Source organism: Pinus tabuliformis, chromosome 2_1 (genome assembly GCF_031772625.1).
Source record: "Pinus tabuliformis cultivar Carrire ecotype Pingquan chromosome 2_1, CPIR1, whole genome shotgun sequence".
In the NCBI taxonomy this organism is placed as follows: Eukaryota; Viridiplantae; Streptophyta; class Pinopsida; order Pinales; family Pinaceae; genus Pinus; species Pinus tabuliformis.
In genome coordinates this window covers 70,454,805-70,468,686 of record NC_142299.1, presented here as the reverse complement: position 1 = coordinate 70,468,686, position 13,882 = coordinate 70,454,805, and positions in this window count along the sequence as shown.

Here is a 13,882-nt window from a genome sequence, read left to right as displayed (position 1 = left end):
GTCTGACGACGGAAAAACTCGGCATCTTTTCTTGTTTAGAGAGTCTGAAAAGACAGCGGAAAAGGAAACTCCGGGGGGGTCCTTTTTCGTAAAGTTGTGTCTCTCGAGCCCGAAAAAGTATAAAACAATACTCGAAAGAACCGCCCGACCAATATGATCGAGGAGTACTTTTTGTAAATAGTGCCTTCGACCCGAAAAAGTAGAAAAGCGGTCGGAAGCACGTCGTTTTAGAACCAATAACGAGTGTGAAACGACAAACACCCGGCAATCTTTTTAAGTTAAACGGTCGAAAAAGAGCATTAAAACGACTGCCTCTCGTTCCTTTTAATGAGCTGAAAGGAAGCTCGGCCATCTTTTCTTGTTTCATGTCAGAAAAGAGCTCAAAGACGACATTTTTTGGGACCAAGTGTATTTTGGACCATAATGACTCCACCGTTTCTGAGGACCTGCACAGTAAAAATACCCGCATAAATCCATTTGACATGTTAAAAAATCATCGTAAAACATGCATAAAGGCACAATACATGGACATAAGTGCTAAATCCATGACAGAAAACCCATATTCGTAAAATCTATAGTGAATTAAGCCATTTTTACTATAAATAGAAGGGTAAATAGTCATTTTTACCACAGTTACCATATTGAGCCTTTGAGAATGTTGTGAAGCTGCAAAGTTGACAGAGCCAATTCTTGCTCGTGCGGACACCATTCATAGAACGGCTTGCTCCAGGTAGGTTCCCTTTGCCATGCGCCCTCTTTTGAGTCCTTTTTTAAGCATTTTAACGGTGGGAATTGGCCGTTTGGGCAAATTCTTTGAGCGTTGGTGCGCTCTCGGTCAGCGCGGATTATCCGCACGGGTCTGCGCTGATCGAATTAACATTATACCTACCACCTTCCCGGTCAGCGCAGAAAACCCGTGTTCTTCCGCGCTGACCTGGAGAAAATACAAAGCGCTACCATGGTCAGCGCGGCTGTAAAATTTTGTTTTTTAAGTTTTGAATGTGAAAATTTTATTAGCCAGCACTTTAATATTTTTTAATGTTCATGCAGGACGCAATGGCCTTTCAGTGGCAAGATAGGGTCCATGATGTTGAGGATGTAGCTGCTTTTGCAAGTGCGGATTGCCGAAATGCCATGCGGGCGTGCGGATTTATGAAATTCTTTCTCACTCCACGTCTGAGAGCTCAGCCCGACCTACTTGAGTTCCTGATCAGGGCATGGAACCCAATAGATGGCAAGTTTACCATCCGAGGCAAAGACATTGAGTTTTATCATATGGACATTTATTTTTTGACTGGATTGTCACGCCGGGGCGAGAGGCCTATCATAGAGGGGCAACGGCCTAGCGACGAAACTCTTGACCAGCTCATGGCTCGAGTATGTCCAGAGGCTGTGAAATCGCGGAGTGGGAAGGTGTCAATTCCCACAGTGACGAATATAGTCCTTCGCATCATCGTTTCTATGGTGACTCGGGCAGCGGGAAGCTTGGCCAACCATGAGGCCTCGAAGACCCACCTATTGCTAGCTCTTGAGTGCTTACAGCCTACTGTGTTCGACTGGGCCACAGCGGTGACCAACAGCATGAAGAGGCAACTCAGCAACTGTCGTCGCGGGGAGACGAAACAGTTTGGCTACGGGTCGCTCTTACTCCCACTCATTCTGGAGCGGGTGCCAGCCATGCGGCTGCAGACTATGGCCGTGGATCCACCTAGAGGTCCCCGGGAGACGAGGGCCACTCGATGGGCCCGCATCATGCCGCGCGGAGGTGGTGGCCGTCCAGCTGCTTGGGGAGTGTTCTTTCGAGAGTGGTTGGACCAGCAGATCATTTTCGTAGAGGACTGGCCATATGCTGGTATGGACTTCCGCAACGATCCTGACATGCCACTGCCCGCGGGAGAGCATTGGGATGATGGAGGTATGACACTTGATCTTTTTGAGTTTTTTAATGTTTTTGATTTTTCATGTACATGTCTTGATAAAACTCACGGTGTGCAGATGTGGGACCTGTTAGACCCATCGGCCTAGCCCCAGAGGCACGGAGAGAGGGGCAAGGAGCTGGAGCCCTGGCCTTAGTCCCTCCAGGAGTTGATACTTCAGAGACGATAGCTCGCAACCTTGAGGGGTTGCTGGAGGGTGTGCCAAACTACCAGGGAGTCGAGGAGGTTCCCATAGAGCACCAGATCCACACAGTGGGGGTGGCACCCAGGGTGCACCGCCTGTTGAGGCGGGTGGCACGAGCAGCTGTGTGCTACAGAGAGCACAACCCAGCACAGTAGTCGCCTAGGTTTCCTTTTGATGTTTTGAGAGACATATGTCTTGAATGTATGGAGAACAGTGACTCTTATTTTTGACACATACACTTATTTTTTAGCGCCTCAGTGCGCCACACGATATATATATATATATATACATACCGATTTTTTGGATGGATCATTGTTACATGTGATGATGTTTTGTTTATGTTATGCAATTGTTCAGTACAAATGTGATCTTATGTATGAATTTGCATGACCCATGTATTTTAATTTTTGAATGCAAGCTTAAAAGCACACACGACACGCATGCAAACTATGCTTGGAAAATTTATATGCACATGCTTATGGTCTTATTATGCTATCTATGTCTTCTTGTACGATGTTTATCTATTACGCAAATCCCTATCTAACACACGATTTGCCAATGCATCAGTCAACGTATTTAATCGTCTCGGAATGTGTTGATAAGTAATGTAATCAAAATTCCATTCTAACAATCTTACATGTAGATACAACCTTAGTATGCGTTGGTCTCTGACGGAATATCGCCCGTTAAGTTGATGGACGACCAGCTGAGAGTCCAGGTTCACCACCAATTCTCGGATGCCGAGGTCAACCACTTCGGCCAGTAATTCAATCACAGCGCTGTATTCGGCAACGTTGTTAGTGGTACGACCCAGGCAGATACCTTGAAGGTCTATCAATTCTCCGTGAGGATCGTAGATCACCCATGCCGCAGAAGACAAATTGCAAGTGCTGTGGCAGGCGCCATCAACGAAACCAACATAAGGTGCACTAGACATCTGCACAAGAAACAGAAAACATAATAAGAGGCAAACACGCCTTCACGCCAAAGAAAAAAGTGAAATCATGCACACACAACACACTTGTAAAAACACGCGTATGTACAAACTAGGTGCACGAAATCATGCATAGCATTTTTTCAGATAGAGCCCGTTGCGGGGCTTGTCGAGAGGGTTTCCTTCGTAATCAATCAGCTCATATGCGCCTTTCTGCAAAACTCGTTTTACAATATAGGGGCCTAGCCACATGGATTCGAGTTTTCCTGCCCCCAGTTTATCCTTAGCTTGATCGTAGAGCAGTACTAGATCTCCCTCAACAAAGGAACGGGGTTGAATGGTATTATCGAAGTGAGCCTTAACCCTCTTCTTCTGCGCTTCAATAGCTAGAGAAGCTAAGTGACGGGTCTCGTCTAGCCGTTCTAGATAGAGAATCCGTTCCTCCACCAGAGTGGTGTTGGGGAGCAACTCGACAGCTAACTTCAACGAAGGAATCTCACACTCAACAGGAAGGGTGGCCTCCAGTCCGTAAACAAGCTGAAAAGGAGTGAAACCGGTGGCGTCTTTCACAGAGGTCCGGTACGCCCACAAGGCAGGGAACAGCATCAGATGCCAGTTAGACTTGTGCGTATTCACGGTACGTTGGAGCATTGTGATCAAAACTTTGTTCACAGCTTCAACTTGGCCGTTAGATTGAGGATAATACGGCGTCGAGCTATCTTGATGCAAGCCTAGCTGGATCGTTAGTTCTGTCATCATGTGATTACAGAAATGCTTTCCGTGATCCGTGATAATAGCCTGAGGGACTCCGAACCGAGTAATGACATGATTAAACAAAAACTGTGCCGCTATGTAACCGTCTTCGTTCAGTGTAGGCATCGCTTTGGCCCATTTGGTGAAATAATCCACAGCAACGATGATAAACCCATGCCCCTGGGCCGAACGAGGGTTACAGGACGTATAATCGATGCCCCATTTGGCAAATGGACCTATGGTAACAACAGGGTGCAGTGGTGCAGGAGGTGCACGCATTTTCCGGTGGTAGACCTGGCATTCATGACATGCACGAACGGCAAGGATACAATCCTTGAAGATAGAGGGCCAGAAATAACCAGCGCGGAGAATTTTCTGGGCGGTAGCATAGCCGGACATGTGACCGCCACAAGCACCGGAGTGACAGTCATTCAACACCCGCTCAGCCTCCTCATGAGTTAAACATTGGCGGAGAACAGAGTCCACGCCGATGCGGTACAGGGTATCGCCAATAATGTGATAGGGTTGAGATTGGTGACGAATCCTCCGTCGAGCGTCTTTCGATACATTGGGACGGAAGGAAGACGTCTGCAAATATACTATGATGTCCCCGTACCAAGGGTCGAGGGTGCTGATGAGGAACAATGTTTCATCCAGGATATGCTCTTCCAGACGAGATGGTGCAGAATGAGATGGCAGAGAACAGAGCAACTCGGCAAAGACCAGAGACTTCTTTGACTTGGCAGTAGTAAATTTCAAGTCAAACTCTTGGAGGATCACAATCCACTTCGAGTATTTGCCCCCGAGTAACTGACGTGACAAAATGTAGGTCATTGGGTTGCAGTCAGAAATCACGGTCGTAGTACGCAACAGGATATAGTGCCGGAACCGTTGGATGGCGCAAACAGTTGCCAATGCCAACTTCTCGACATACGCGTAGCGAGTTTCTGTATCCAAAAGATTGCGACTAAGGTAATAGATTACGTGCTCATTGCCAGCATCGTCATCCTGCACTAGAACCATGCCGATGGTGGTGTCAGCGGCAGCTAAATAGAGAAGATAATCACAGTGATAGTTCGGAGGTCTTAAGAGTGGAGCCGAGACAAGGAGGTCCTTGAGTCGCTCGAAAGACTCCTGAGCGATAGCATCCCAACGAAAGGGTGTGTCTCGCTTTAATAACCGTGTGAAGCCCTTAGCCACCTCGGCATAATTCGGGATGAATCGTCTAAGAAAATTCACTTTTCCCTGCAAGCTCTGCAATTGTTGCAAAGAGGCAGGGGGAGGAAGATTCAAGATGGCCTCGACTTTGAGGGGATCCAGACGGATGCCTTCTCGAGAGACGATGAACCCGAGAAGTCGGCCTGATTCTACGCAGAAGACACACTTATGAGGATTGAGTCGAATTCGATAGTGTCGACAGCGGAGAAAAATTTCGCGGAGATGAGAGGGATGGTCTTGACGCTTAGCTGAATGAGCTGGAAGGTCATCCAGGTAAGGCTGTACAATGTGACGAATATCATGAAAGGCATAGGACATTGCACGCTGGAAAGTGGCGCCGGCATTCTTAAGACCGAAAGGGAGCTTCTTATAAGCGAAGGTACCCCAGGGACAAATAAAAGCTGTCTTATGCTGGTCTACGGGTGCTATGTTGATCTGGTTATAGCCAGAGAAGCCATCAATGAACGAGTAAATTTCGCTTCCTGCACAGTCATCAATAAGCTGATCGATGAAGGGCGTAGGGAAGTTATCCTTTGGACAAGCACGATTGATATCACGGTAATCAACACAGACCCAGATAGTGCCCTGTTTTTTATTCACAGGGACTATATTGGACACCCAATCCGTAAGGGGAATGGGGTAAATGAAACCGGCATTAAGTAGCTTTTCGACTTCGACCTTGATGGCTGCGGCCTTTCGGGGGTGCACAGGACGTAAGCGCTGGCGAACAGGCTTAGCGCCTGGATATGTAGGTATTTCGTGCACCACTATACTGGGATCGATGCCGGGCATTTCCTCGTAGGACCATGCGAAGACATCACGAAATTCACGAAATAGAGTAGTATAGAGTTGAACTTCCTCTGGAGTGCAAGTGACTCCGATATGAATATGTTCGACGATCCCTGGTTTGACAGAGATGTCAATCGACTGGGTTTGCGTGATATTTCCCAAATTGCCCTCAGAAGACACTTGATATAGCTGAATGGGTGTTTGGAGGGGCGGAGATGGGACATATGAAGCAAACCGCTCGAGACATGCGGTCATTTCCAGATGGGAAGGGAGAAATGAAGAGCGATGGTGGTGATCTGACCAAGGGGGCTCTTCTAGAGACATTGTCTCTATGATGGCCTCATCAGACGGGAATATCTCCTTCAAAGGGTCTGAAGTAGGCTCGTCTCCTAACCAAGGGAAATGATCATATGAATCGGGAACACTACTTGAGAAAGCAGGTTCATCAGGGGGAGCTGATGCAGCGACGATTTCGATGTAGTTGAGCTCGGCAGGACTCAACGGCATCATATCACCCCAAGAGTCTTCCTGATTCGCAGGGGGAAGAACCCATGGATCAGAGCGTACAGAGATCATGTTAATAGGGGCGATATTCGGAGGTGGGAGGGGAAAGACTCCCATTAGAGTGGGATCTTTGAAAAGTCCGGTGCCCACACTCTCAAGAGACTTAGAGGTATGCTCCACAAATGGCACATTACCTTCAGAAGAAGAGGCGAAGAAAGAGAGCTGGTCCACCGTGACAATCCTTCCCTGGTGAGGGAAACGAATGACATGGAATAGGGAGGAGGCCACGGCTTGCATGGCGTATGTCCAGCTCCATCCGAGGAGGAGGTTGTAGGTGAGATTGGCATCAACAACTTCAACCTCCACCTCTACGGTCTTCCCGTCTAAAGAAATGGGCAAGCGTTGGAGGATACCATAGGGTCGAGATTCTCTTCCATCGAAGGCCTCTAAGGTCGTAGAAGACTGACTCAGAGTAGGAGAACCAATAGCTTTCCAGCAAGCAACAGACATGATGCAGGTTGAGGCACCTTCATCAATAACTGTACGGTGAACTGTTTTGCTATTGACGATGACCTGTATAAGGAAAGCAACTTGGTGAGGCAGTCTCTGCGTAAAACCCTCGAGATCAAAAGAAATCAAATCTGAATCTGCCGGGTCGATGCCACCAATAGCTGATAGCAAGGACTTCCTCTGGGAGGGGCAGCTCTGGAGTACTTCTAATGCGGACATAGCAGACGGAGCCTGAGCTAAGTCCTCGACAATGCTATAATGCTGGGCAGCACGAGCATTAGGGTTATAAGATGACTTCCTGAGTACACCTTTTGGAGGGGGTCGGGGGATCGTCTCAGCACTGGGTCTTTCGATATGGAGAGGACTAGAACTGGACGGAGGAGCGCTGGAGGGGGCCTCCGGCTCTTTCCCGGCATTAGATGGATAGTCCTTTGCTCGAGTGGAAACATGGACGGGAATGGTTCCAGCCATGAACACTTGAGAACCGAACGCGGAAGATGATTGAGACGGATCTGCCACCATTTGAGTCTGCTGGGAAGGGAAAGGCTCTTTAAGCACGGCAGGAGTCCCAGGAGCGCCTTTCAATAATCGACTAACTTCGGACCGCCTAGGGCAGTCTTTAGTGTAGTGATCCTCATCGCAGATGAGACAAGGATACTTAGGTTTTCGCTTAGCTCCATCCTCTGAGGGAGGTTTAGGGGCATCCTGCTTGGGCTGTCCAGCTTTCTCTTTGGCTTTTCCTTTCTTTTTCCCTTTTGAGGATTTATCCGCCGCGGTGGACTGAACGGCGTTTACCTCGGAAGTATTCCCAGACTTAGATTGGCCCTGAGAAGCATTCTCATTAGAAGCGTTCTGTTTTTGCTTCCCAGAGTTCGCGGCCGACTTCTTTGATGACGAGTTTACAGAGCCAATGACTCCATCAACAGATGGTTTCGGTGGAGCCTTGGTCTGTCTGGGCCTCGGGGCATCTGGAAAATAATCATATAGAGTACCTGACTGAGAGTATACTAAGTCTAGGTACTGAGCTCGCGCGATCGCTTGCTCTTAGGTTACACAAGCTCCCATGGCGATATCTTTTGCAATTTTAGGGACAAAGGAGGTTGTGAACCAATCGGTCAGGAGTTGATCAGGAATCCAGAATTTGATCAAGCGACGACGCCTTCTCCATTCATGTATATGATCAGATATGTGCGTAGCCGTGTCCTGTTTTAGAGACGTGAGGAGATTAGTCCCTGTCTCGTACCGAATGGGTAACTGAAAATGAGTTAAAAACGCCATAGCCAACGAGTTGAAATCTTGAAACATGCCGCGATTCAGCTCAATATACCATTTAGCGGCTGAGCAGGTGAGAGTTCTCTGAAAGAGGCGGAGTCGGATAGAGTCATCAAGCCATGAGTTCGATGAACACCAAAGGTGATAGGTCATAACATGCGCTTGAGGGTCCTCACCTGCTTTGCCATCAAATTTTGGACAATCACCGGGTATTTTAGTTGGAACTGGTGGCCAATACGCATTATGCAGAATGGGATCATTCGTTAACTTGGACACATCCGGAAGTTCCAACGTCGCTAAGAATGGCAACTGAGGGTTAAAGGACATTTGTGGCTGAGGATTCGAGGCAGTATTAGGGTTCCAACCAGATGGTGGCTGCCCCCACGAACTTTGTCCAGATGGGCCTGGCCCAAAAGGGCCTGGCGCATAAGAAATTTGTCCCGATGGACCTGGCCCAAAAGGGCCTGGCGCATAAGAACTTTGTCCCGATGGACCTGGCCCAAAAGGGCCTGGCGCATAGGGACCTTGTCCAGAGGGGTTCTGCCCATACAGATTTTGTCCATATGCAGATAGTTGACCCTGAGTCTGCCCCCCAGCACCCCATGTGTTAGCAACTTGTCCTGCAGGTGCAGCATACTGATAATTTTGGTAAGGCGTGACCTGCGGCTGTTGATAATTTTGATAAGGGGAAAATTGAGTTTGCCCCTGGGGTTGCTGGTAGCCATACGTTTGCTGAGCTCCATACTGAGCCTGATAAGGAGGCTGTCCTTGGTAGGAAGGCTGGGGCTGTGGCCCGCCTTGCATTTGATAACCCATTTGAGTTTGGGGCCCAGCATATTGTCCTTGAACCGGTTGAGCTGAGACGATCTAGCCGGAAGGCTGGCCTGGTTGGACTTGGGATGGACCTGCCTGCCCAGAAGGATGTACTTGCTGGGTGCCAGGTTGCCCTTGAACAACCAAGGGTTGTCCTTGCGGAACAGATGGTCGAACAGGCTGGACAGCTGGTTGACCTTGCGGTTGGCCAGTCTGTCCAGATGGATTACTAGGGCGGACAATGGGTTGGCCTTGCTGTATAGAAGGCTGGCCCATTTGTCCGGAAGAATGTGCTGGCTGAGCAGTGGGTTGGCCCTGCTGAACGGAGGGTTTCCCGCCCTGCCCAGGAGGATTCATGGATTGAGCAGTAGGTTGGCCCTGTTGAACGTAGGGTTGTCCTGCCTGCCCAGAAGGATTCATGGATTGAGCAGTAGGTTGGCCCTGTTGAACGTAGGGTTGTCCTGCCTGCCCAGAAGGATACCCCTGCTGAAAAGCCGGTTGACCTTGAGGATTATAATTTTGCCCAGCTTGTCCAGAGGGATAATTCTGCTGGAAACCAGGTTGGCCTTGCTGAATGTAAGGCTGCCCTGGCTGACCAGACGGATAACCTTGCTGGGTACCAGGTTGCCCTGGGTAACCAGAAGGTTGATTCTGATAGGAAAAGGGTGGACCTCCCATGGCCAAAGGTTGTCCCGGGTAGGGTTGTCCTTGTGGGCCCCCAGATTGTCCTGGGTAAGACTGGCCATATAGTGTTTGCCCTTGGGGGGCTTGCACATAAGGTGGCTGGCCTAGATTAGGTGGTCCTTGGGGCTGTCCAGGAATTGCCTGGCGCCCTCGAAAAGTATGGGTGACGGGATCATAAGTAACGTCTAACGGTGTCGAGACTTCAACGAAACGTTGAAGAGGCACGGATTGAACGTGCTCGAGGTATTGACCGTTAGAATCATAATAAAAGAGTGGACCTTGGTAATTCGGGTCCACAATGGGTTGCCCATGGGCATCATACGGCCCTGCTCCTGGAACAGGACCAGAAGAGGGCTGAGCACTTTGTGCAGGATTGATGACTCCTGACGAAACCCCTGGTTGGCCACTGCTCACTTGGCTATGAGAGGGACCAGCCTCAGGGTTTGTAGATGAGGATGTTGTCACAGCACTGACGACTGGAGTTGAGTACGCTACACAAACAGTTAGATTGGTGGGAACCGAGGTAACAGGCGTATTATGGGGTTGTGAAACAAAGGGTCCCGAGGTAGCAATGACATTAGGATCCCATATGGTCGTAGAAGGCATTCTGGCAGCTATTCTATCCCTCATTGACTGATAGCGTGGAGGGAGTGGAGAAGTAGCTGGAATGGGATTTTCAATATCCGTGACCACAGGGGTCTCACCGACACTAGGAGATGTCTCCCCCATGGTAGACATCGGAGACGACATACCGGGAGGGGTAAGAAAATCGTCCTCGTCGCCTCCCCAAGTAGGGTTCCAATCTTCTTCGTAATCCTCATCGCCTGGGGCACGTACGTTGATAGGCTGGATACTTGGGATGATAGGAAGAGTATCGCTCACAACCGGTACCTCAGGAGCAACAGAAGATGGAGAACCTTGATCACTTGGACCGGGGGTTGACGGGTCAGCCAGGGTGACAACCCCACACAAAACCTAAAGGAAACTAACAATAAAAACCCTACTCAAGCTAGCGCACACAAGATCTAACCAGGAAAAGTTATCGTGGCCGAATAAATTTTTAAGACACTGGAATTAAACTTGACCTTTTCATGTTTCAAGAGTCGAGAAAAGGACGAAAAGATGACTCTGGTCTCCTTCGAATGTTTAATGAGCACGAAGTGACAAGACGCTCACAGGCACCTTTTCATTTAAGGAGTCCGAAAAGGATCAAAAGTGACTGCTCTGGAGACTCTAGGCAAAGGGTTTACCAAGCAATCCGTAAAACTGCTCATACACCTTGGCAATCGTATGAGAACCAAGGATTTTCCGTACTGCAGTCAATCTTCCCGAATGTTGTGTTTGGTGCGTTACAGTTCACAAGGCGGCAGACTCGGCTTCCTATGGATCAAGGATAAAAGCCTAGTGGGGTCTCCCTATATATGCAACGGTACGTGGGAGCTCAGTCCGTGTTAGACCACTATCGAGTCACAGAAGGAGGAATCACCCAACCGTAATGTGAAACAATAGTGACTATGTTTAAAGACGCCGGAACACGTCTCTAACCTAGACCTCTAGATGTTTGCGTTAAGTTCCAATGCGTTTTTAGGTTTATTCAGTTTATTTTATGGTTGATCTTGAATTAAGTTTCGATTTCAGGTCCTACCGTGTGTTCTCTCACAATTACTTAGATGCAAACTACACGCCAAAGAATACCATTTCGTTCGATGAATTCTAGCTATGAGAAGGTTAAGAATTTTCCAATCAAACAAAATGAACACAAGCGATCAAACAGCCTAATGCAGCTAAAGGCAAGGAAATGAAACTTTTTCTTTTGAGAATACAAATCAATGAAATGTTCTTTTCCTTTTCAACTATCGAATACAAAGATACTAGTTTGATTTTTTTTTCAATGGCACAAAGCACCTAAAATGAATTTTGAGGAACAGGAACACCAAGCAAAGAGAATAAAATCACTTAATGAAAGCACACAAAGTTCCCAAAACATCCAAAACAGATCTCCAAATCAAAAGGAAAGACCAAATTCCGCACGAGCTATGTGATCTAAGCTCAGCAAGACAAACAGGAATTCAAAGGAGGAGGAAGCAAACCACTCGGAAACACAACCAAAAGCACTTCAACGATCACTGAGCAAGTGTAAAAAGAAAATCTAGAGTTGGCTGGTCAAATGAGAAAACAAGGTTCCCGCGGAAGGCTTGACACACACACGGCCACTAGATGCCCTAGGGCTAGAGTGCGAAATCAATGGAGAAAAGCAAACACCCGGAGGATGAAAGTTACAACCAGTCAATTAGAGATTCAACACAATCCAGCAATTGTAAAAGTCATGGCCAAAATGCAAACCAAGTAGTGACAGCAAAGAGGAAGGTATTTGCAAAACCGAAAAATGAGCAAAAACGAAGCCTGGTGGAACAAGACTTCGCAAGCAAGTATCTCAGAGTTCAGGCAATGAAAAACAAGTCATAGACCAAGTGGAAAGAAGAGGGGAAAGTCAAAGCAACAGGCTCAGGAGGCAAATTTAAACAAAAATGAATTCTACAGGATCAGCGCGGGTGGCCTTCAGCAACTCGGCGCTGACAAGAGAAGGCCTGTAGCAACTTTGCGCCGTCAGTGCGGAAGCACACAGATTAAGCGCGCTGTCTCAAAAACGAGGTCAGCGCGACTGTTAGACATACAGGCGCGATGACAGGGAAGACAAAGAAGCAAGTATGCGACGTCAGCGCGTCTGTTTTGAATTAAACCGCGCTGAGGGTAAAAAACAAGTAAAATCAAAGCAAAAGCTCCCAAACCAAAGGCAAAATTCTTTAGACAATTAAGACACTTCCCAGATGGGCCCAGGAAGTCTAAAAGCAGAGAAACAATCCCCAATCTTGACAAGAGAGTAACAATCAAACTCAAAAACAAGGATGAACAAAAAGAGACACAGGCCAGCTCCCCAGTGGAGTCGCCAAAATGTTGGAGAGGTAAATCCCCTCTACGGATAGAGGCGATCCCTACTAGCCCAGAATGGGTCTAGCAACAATCAATCAATGCTACTGTGCAAGTTCCTAATTGCAAATAAACAAGAGGCAAAGAACACCTACTTGGATTCCAACGCTATTGTTTGATGAAGAGATGCCGCTCTCGCTCCCTCGCCTTGGCCGGTCACAATCTTCCACAATCTCCGTGAATAGATACCTGCACACACGAAGAGAAAGACAAACACAAGCGTGAAATCTAATAAAGGCAATTATACATCAGTCAGAAAGGATGTAATTCACATTTAACCATTGCATAGACAAATGAGAATGGAACCATAACAGTAGTCATCTATTATTAATCAATAATCAGAGAAAGATACAACCAATGTTCTGACGCTGAGTCCTTCTCAAGAGGGTCCAGCCAGGAAGTCTCATAAGCATTCACCCATAGAAGTGGATCTCCCAAGTCAAGCAACTCTCTCTCACACAAAACTCTAAGACTTCACAACCTTTCTCTAGCTCTCTAGCAATCCACACTTTATCACACCAACTACCTACTAGCAGCACACAAAGCACTATGAATTCCTTGTTGTCAAAAACTAGCTGCTGATGGTAATGGTGGAGGAATATATAGGAGAAGGAGTCTCCATGGAGGGTGGAAGGATAAGCTTATCTCCAAGAAAGGTGGCCCATATGACGAACAGACATGCCATAGAAGGGAGGGCGACATTCACAAGGCCAACAACCAGGTCTGGAGTCATCTGGAAGGTTGGCTGTTAGAACAAATTCGCTCAAACAGGATCAGCGCGGATTATAAGGGAACTGGCGCACTGACGTCGCACCTCAATAACTAGGAAAGTCATGTCAGCGCGACCCAATACAAAGGAGAGGTGCACTGGCTTATGAAATCGACCAGCGCGGAAAAGTGATGTTCTTCCGCGCTGGCAGCGCACTAAATACACTATGAGCTGCCAGTTAGCGCGGATATTTCAATAACAGACGCGCTGATGCAGTAAACTTTGGAAAAGAGGGTCATTTGGCCAATTCAGAGAGCATGAGTATGATAAATGTGATTTCATGACACAGTAGAGATACTGACTGGATGACAGTGACAAATTGCTGTGTAACATGAGGCTTACACGGTGATAGCCTCTATCGAAGGAAATCTTGCGACTTTGCAAGCAACTCAGCAAAAGCTTCAGGCTGACATTTCAAGAACAATGACCGAGCAGATGGTTGAAGACGCGAAGCAGGTGCCAACACAGTGCACTACCGAGGTTGCGATCATACGGGTCGTGCTAGAAGGTATTCACTCTAAGATCTC